Below are 7,952 nucleotides of genomic sequence, written 5' to 3'. Positions count from 1 at the left end.
GTCACAATGGTGGGTAGTATATGGAGCTTTGATAGACTGCATCCAATTTGGAGGCTATTTTGTAAATGACATCGCCAAAGTCAAGGATCAGCAGGATAGTCAGTTTTACGAGGGTATGTTTGGTAGCATGAGTGAGGGAAGGCTTTGTTGTGAAATTGGAAGCCTATTCTAGATTTAATTTTGGATTGGAGATGCTTAATATGAGTCTGGAAGGAGAGTTTACAGTCTAGCCAGACACCTAGGTACTTATAGTTGTCCACATATTCTAAGTCAGAACCGTCCAGAGTAGTGATGCTAGGCGGGTGTTGGCAGCGATCGGTTGAAGAGCATGCATTTAGTTTTACTAGCGTTTAAGAGCAGTTGGAGGCCACGGAAGGAGAGTTGTATGGCATTGACGCTCGTTTGGAGGTTTATTAACACAGTGTCCAAAGAAGGGCCAGATGTACAGTATACAGAATGGTGTCGTCTGCGTAGAGGTGGATCAAAGAATCACCCGCAGCAAGTGCGACATCATTGATATATACAGAGAAAAGAGTCGGCCCAAGAATTGAACCCTGTGGCACCCCCATAGAGACTGCCAGAGGTTCGGACAACAGGCCCTCCGATTTGACACCCTGAACTCTGTCTGATAAGTAGTTTGTGAACTAGGCGAGGCAGTCATTAGAGAAACCAAGGCTGCTGAGTCTGCCGATAAGAATAAGAATACGGTGATTGACAGAGTCGAAAGCCTTGGCCAGGTCGATGAAGACGGCTGCACAGTACTGTCTTTTATCGATGGTGGTTATGATATCGTTTAGAACCTTGAGCGTGGCTGAGGTGCACTCTTGACCAGCTCGGAAACCGGATTGCATAGTGGAGAAGGTACGGTGTGATTCGAAATGGTCGGTGATCTGTTTGTTCACTTGACTTTCGAAGACTTTAGAAAGGCTGGATTTGGGTGAAGGAGAAGCGGGGAGGCTTGGGCCAGTTGCTGCGGGGGGTGCAAAGCTGTTGGCCCGGGGTTGAGGTAGCCAGGTGGAAAGAGTGGCCAGCCGTAGAGAAATGCTTTTGAAATTCTCGATTATCATGAATTTATCGGTGGTGACAGTGTTTCCTAGCCTCAGCGCAGTCGGCAGCTGAGAGGAGATGCTCTTATTCTCCATGGACTTTACAGTGTCCCAAAGGTTTTTGGAATTAGTGCTGCAGGATGCAAATTTCTGTTTGAAAAAGCTAGCCTTTGCTTTCCTAACTGACTGTGTATATTGGTTCCTGACTTCCCTGAAAAGTTGCATATCGCGGGGACTATTCGAAGCTAGTGCAGTGCGCCACAGGATGTTTTTGTGCTGGTTAAGGGCAGTCAACTCTGGAGTGAACCAAGGGCTATATCTGTTCTTAGTTCTACATTTTTAGAAAAGGGCACGCTTATTTAAGATGGTGAGGAAGTTGTGTGATGAAATGACGTACAAAAATATATTTGAACTGTTTTTAAAGGAAATGCAACAATAAAACTTTTCCAAAAGAAAAAAGAAATAAGTTCCTGAACTAATTTTGGGTGCTGGTACTGATTTATATTTAGGTGCAGGAGCTCCACAGTACTTTTGAGCTAACATTCTATAAGAGGAACAGGAGCTCAATCAGTAGAACATTTGAGGTTTTGGCACTCGGCTCTGGTGAGCTCCTGTCCAAGTCAAGCACTGGATATCACAAAGGTCAACATATAGCCTAGCATAAAAGACCAGACTACCCTGAAATAAAAGGAAATCAAACAGACTAACTAAATTGAAGCAGTTTTTTGGGCATTGTAAAATGTACAACACCTAGGCTAAATTGCAAAGCCAGGCATTATTGACATGTCCATCCCGTGGTTTAGAAGATGGCGGTGCATGCTCGAGGAGTTGGCCCGGGTGCTTGCATGTGGACGGTTGAAAGTGGGCGACTATAGTTTGGGCTACAAATGGACAATTTTGGGATGGATAATTAAATCATAATGAATCATATGGATGGACCAGCCATTTTTTATTGATACATTAAAAACTTTTGTCAGTCACTAATTGGCAGAAAGTAGACCCTAGTTATTCAGAGTAGTATACTCAACTCCATGATATATGCATCTTAATAGAGTTGAGTTGCAGTGAGCCTGGGCAACTACCTCCAACTACATCGAGTTCGCCATCTGTAGATACTTGTAAAAAAAAAAAAATCATGCTTCCCTTGTACCTATGTTTGTGCTGTTTATTTGCAAGCTTTTCTTTGTGTGCTGAAATCTGAAGGTTTTGATAAAAAATAGCATTTTATGTGACTCCTGCCAAGGTAGCCATTGTTTGTTAACAGAGGAGCAGCCCATCATTGCACAGCAGATATTTTAGTTTGGGCAGGGGATGCATAGAATATTTTTTTTATAAAAAAAATGATGTATTCCAAATCCAAGTGACAACTCTATAACAATCAGGACAAGCACAGGTACACAGAAGGCCCTAAGCGTTTAAGAATGGATATTTATAAAAGTATTGAATGGTAGTGCACGCTTGAAGTCGTAACTTCCTACTCAATTGTAAAACAGTAGATTACAAGGAGCAGTTTGACACAGTCACATAAAGTGAAGATTTTTTATTTTTTATTTCAGCACCCAAAGAAAAGCCACTATTTACACAGGACAAACATAGGTAGAAGGAAAGCATTAAATAATGTACATTCTCACAAGTATCGACTTATAAAGTAACTCATGTAGTGGCATCACACTCTTCTGGGTGCATCGCACTGGAACCCTATATGGAAGATATCCATTATTACAGGGATCTAAACTAGAGCTAGGTCTAGGCCTACAGTATTAAATCAATAAGTAATCATGTAAAGGGTATTGCATTTAGCTGGTCAGTTATTTACAGATAATTGTTCTGATGATATGTCATGGTTTTACTTGAGTTTGTTACAGCCTAACATTTTTGGTCAACAGACCTATAGGCCTATATAATCATGTTAGGGCCAGGGGTCTTTGAATTACTTAATCCAGACTTGGGGCCTGGCTGGCCTACAGACTGTGATCTAGGGGATGTTACACATACCAGGACAGAAAGCTCTGTGCCTATTGGGATAGGAAACGTGGGCCTAGTATAGTAGGAAACTATAGACTGAAGACCTAGTAGGGCAATTACGACAGGACACTGAACACCTCGGACCTCAGAAGGGTCCCCCACGGGAACGTCAGGAGGGTCCCCACAGGGACGTCAGGCGGGTCCCCTATGGGGAAGTCAGGAGGGTCTCCCAAGGCTGGAGCTTACGGGAAGTTCAGAGGGGCTAGCATGAACCCCAAGCCTGAGACAGGCAGGGCCCACCAAGCAGGGGCTGACAGGGTCTGGACAGCAGACATGGACTTAGACACTGCAGCAGAGACTGGAAGGAGCTCCCAGGGAGGAGTTTGGAGACGTCTTTGAACAAGAGCAGGCTGGACGTCGAAGGTAGGACTAGACAGATCCCACCATGCTAGGTCTGAAGAGGTCTGAGTGGTGAGCTGGACTTCGCATGTACAGCTGCTGCAGGCAGGGCTCCCACATTATGGACTAACTGACATTCTGAGGTGTCGGCTGGTGTAGGAGTAGGGTGCTCTCTCAGGGTGAGCTCTGGTAGCTCTTCCGTCCCTGTTGAAGGCTGTAGGACCAGGTCAAGAGCAGGTGTCCACTTGAGCACAGTGGTAGGGTGCTCCCCCAGGGTGAGCTCTGTTAGCTCCTTCGTCCCTGAAGAAGGCTCTTTGGTCACTGTGATGGACTCCACAATGGGTGTCGGCTGGAGCACAGTGGTAGGGTGCTCTCCCAAGGTGAGCTCTGGTAGCTCCTCTTGGAAGTTCATCTGGTTGTGGGTGTGGTTTGGCTAGTGAAGTCATGAGCTGTTCTATCCTATGCTCCATCTGTTTTAGCTCCTGCTTGGCCTCAAGTAGCACCTCGGGCCTCTCCCTGACAGCATGCAACTGTAGGAATATTTTAAGATAATACACAATGCAGAGTACAGTCAATAGGGAATTAACGATCAATGGAAATAGTTGGTTTTCAGTTCAACATCTGTTTAGAATCTGTGTAGGAATGTCAGGCCCAATTTTACTGCAAGGAATTATAATTGGTCAACCACAGACTAGGGTTGGGGGTTATCAATTACATCCTGTCCCTTTGTTCTGTGGAGAAAAACTGAGGACAGGGAAGAATGAACATCTACTTCTCAGCAATACATTTATGATTTGTCCTTATTTTAACCTAAAGCATTTGTTAAAGACATTTGGTAGTACAATATTATGGGGAATGGGAATGAGAGGGCTACTTACACCGTGTTGGAAAGTGATCACAGCAGTGATTGGAAGAGGGTATGAGGCATGAGTTGAGGTGTTCAGAGGCTTGACCAGTGCAGGACAGGATTTGACTGGGAAGACAAAAAACAATAACACAACACACTACACAGTTAGACAAAAGAGCTAAGAATGAGTTAGTCCAAGCAAGGAGTAAAATCATTGATGTGTAATAATGTGATTGTTTTTGTGTATGTGATTGACATAAAATTGATAGGGGTACTCATAGTGCTTGGAGAGGAAACATGAGACGTGGCTTCAGTTCATGTCAGGAGAGAGTTGACAATAGTAGTGGAGTGGTCATCACCTCTTAATCAGGGAACAGGAGGGGGCTTAACTGTAAATACAAATAGCAGATACATTCCAATACAGCTGAGCCATCGTAGGTTTTTACAACGTGTTTCTCTATGAGGGTAAACTCAAGACATCTCAAAATTCATAAAGTCAAACACAGACTGCGTGTCTCGCCCACTTGACACATGAAAGTAGCCCAAGAAACGTTACCTGACAATAACTGACAACTGCAAGCAGCCTGATGGCACCAAAGGTCCGAGAGCGATGGTGCAATTTTTACCCCCTGGGGCCTGGAGTTTTTCCTGTTAACCTAACTAGGAGAACTCTGGACCCTATGAAGTATGACAGTGAAAGGTTTTATATGGGCTATGATGGTTTAAAAAAACTCCTGGCCCTGGGGGGGATGAAACCCCTGTCAAACTGCAACTACCTTATATTTGTTCATATAAATTATATTTAGACTAGATTAAGGAGGGGGATTTCCTCTACCCAGACACATAGACAACAACTGATAGACAATAGAATTCACATGGCTGAGCTTGCTTTATGCATGTTTGCATCATGCAGGCCTATGCATAAAATATAAAATATTTACTCACATCTGTCATCACTATTATGTTGATTGATTAATTCCAGTTAATAATATTGGATTAAAAACGTATAGGCAGCCTAGCCAGCCCAATTTTGAATATAAACTAAATTTGATCACATTCACATTTTCTCCTGACACACAAATGGACTATAAATACATTACATTACCAATTAGTTTACCCTGACCAGATGGACAGGCAGAGGTCGACCCTCGCTTTTAATTCACACCTTTTCTGCACCTTTTCCGTGTTCTTCAACAAAAAGTTTACAACATTTTCTACAGTGTTGGCCATTCTACTATTCTGGCAGAGAAAACTGCACACTCGCGCTGGTAGCTAGCTAACGTTAGCTAATGAAGAAAAATTTAAATAAATTGCGCTAACTGGACACAAAAATAAAGTTCTAAACCCAAGAAAACAATTTACTAATATACCTCTTCAATCTCCTGTATTTATTTGAGTTGAATAATATCCCAAAAATTCTCACCTATCACTATTCACTCTTAATCTCTATCCAACAATGTCACCAAGATTCTCAACACATAGAACCCCCATAATACTCTGTGGCACAATCCCAATACAACACACTAGGTTCATTCTCTAATCCTAATTTTATGATTGGATGGACAACATGTCAGTTCATACTGCAAACACTTTGATTGTTTGGAGGATGTCCTCCAGAAGTGGTCATAATTACCATGTATGTCTATGGAAGGGGGTGAGTCCTACGAGCCTCCTAGGTTTTGTATTGAAGTCAATGTAGCCAGAGGAGGATGGAAGCTAGCTGTCCTCCGGCTACACCATTGTGCCACCCCAGACAGTGCTTTGAAGTTAGTGCATACCTTCACTGCAAAACAATGTATTTCAATCAATTATTTGGTGAAATATAAATATATTTAGTATAGTTTTATCTTAAAAGGATAACTATTTTAATGTTTCTAATGTTTTTTTCACTGAGGATTTTTTCCACATTTTGTTGTGTTACAGCCTGCATAAAACATTTATAAAATTCAGATTTTTTTTTATCACTGGCCTACACACAATACCCCATAATGTTAAAGTGGAATTATATATTTCAACAAAAAAAAAGCTAGAGAATTGAATGTTAATTTCTCTGCCATAAGCCGCCTCCAACGTCGTTTTAGAGAAATTAGCACTACGTCCAACCGGCCTCACAACCTCAGACCACGTGGAACTACGCCAGTCCAGGGCCTCCACATCCTACTTCTTCACCTCAGGGATCGTCTGAGACCAGCCACATGTACAGCTGATGAAACTGTAGGTTTGCTGAATGTTTTGCACAAACTGTCAGAAACCATGTCAGGGAAGCTCATCTGCGTGCTCTTCGTCCTCACCAGGGTCTTGACCTGACTGCAGTTCAGCATCGTAACCGATTTCAGTGGAAAAATGCTCACCTTCAATGGCCACTGTGCTTTTCATGGATGAATCCTGGTTTCAACTGTACTGGGCAGATGGCAGACGTTGTGAACAGAGTGCCCTATGGGGGGGGGGGGGGGGGGGGTTATGGTATGGGCATGCATAAGCTACGGACAATGAACACAATTGCATTTTATTGATGACAATTTGAATGCACAGCGATACCGTGACGAGATCCTGAGGCCCATTGTCGTGCAATTCATGGTCTGCCATCACCTCATGTTTCAGCATGATAATGTCGCAAGAATCTGTATACAATATCTGTAAACTGAAAATGTCCCAGTTCTTCCATGGCCTGCATACTCACCAGACATGTCACTCGTTGAGCATGTTTGGGATGCTCTGGATCGACGTGTACGACAGCGTGTTCCATTTCCCACCAAGTTCTCACAGCCATTGAAGAGGAGTGGGACAACATTCCACAGGCCACAATCAACAGCCTGATCAACTCTATGCGAAGGAGATGTGTCGCGCTGCATGAGGCAAATAGTAGCCACACTATTTGTAAAATCTTTGAAATTGTTGGAAGTTTGCGTTTATATTTTTGTAGAGTCTTACTCCTGTAAGAACATTCAAAGATAAATATACAACGCAGAGAACTAGAGATCAAGAGAACTAAATATCAATGGTACTAGTTGTTTTTCTCTAATAGAGAACTAAAGATCAATGGAAGTAGTTGTTTTTTTGTTCAACATCTGTTTAGAATCTGTGTAGGGGTTCTAATTTGGACTCATAGCTGTGTGTGGCAAGTTCTCATTGGTTCAAACTATCTATACATTGAAGCCTGAAACGGGATACTTTGTATTTGGCCATTGGCCCAATTTTACTGCAATGAATTCTAATTGGTCAACCACATGCTAGGTTTTGGTATAAACGTTGTTCAGTGGAGAAAAAAATGAAAACAGGGAAGAAACAACATCGACCAACAACTATTATTTGTTCTCTTTGAATAAATATATATTTCTCCCCCGATCTGCTTTGGGCTCTGTGTCGAAGAATAACATCAACTGCTAACACATGGTGCCTTGACCCGGATGACTTGGTCTTGACCAAAAAACTCATCGACTGTGTGTTGATCCAGGAGAAAAAGGGAGGGTGGCACCCAACCCATATCGGGAGTCAGCTCATGATTTCCTGATTGACTGCATATTGCTATGTGATTCTAGACCTACATCATCTAAAAGAACCAAATCAGGTTAATATTTTCTAAGTGCATGCAATTAGTGATACATATCTGTTAAAGCTCTATCAGTTAAAGGGGCGGCAGGTAGCCTAGTGGCTAGAGTGTTGGGCCAGTAACCGAAAGGTTGCTGGATCAAATC

Source organism: Salvelinus alpinus, chromosome 28 (genome assembly GCF_045679555.1).
Source record: "Salvelinus alpinus chromosome 28, SLU_Salpinus.1, whole genome shotgun sequence".
Classification (NCBI taxonomy): domain Eukaryota; kingdom Metazoa; phylum Chordata; class Actinopteri; order Salmoniformes; family Salmonidae; genus Salvelinus; species Salvelinus alpinus.
The sequence above is the reverse complement of the archived record's forward strand: the minus strand, read 5'-3'. Positions refer to the sequence as shown.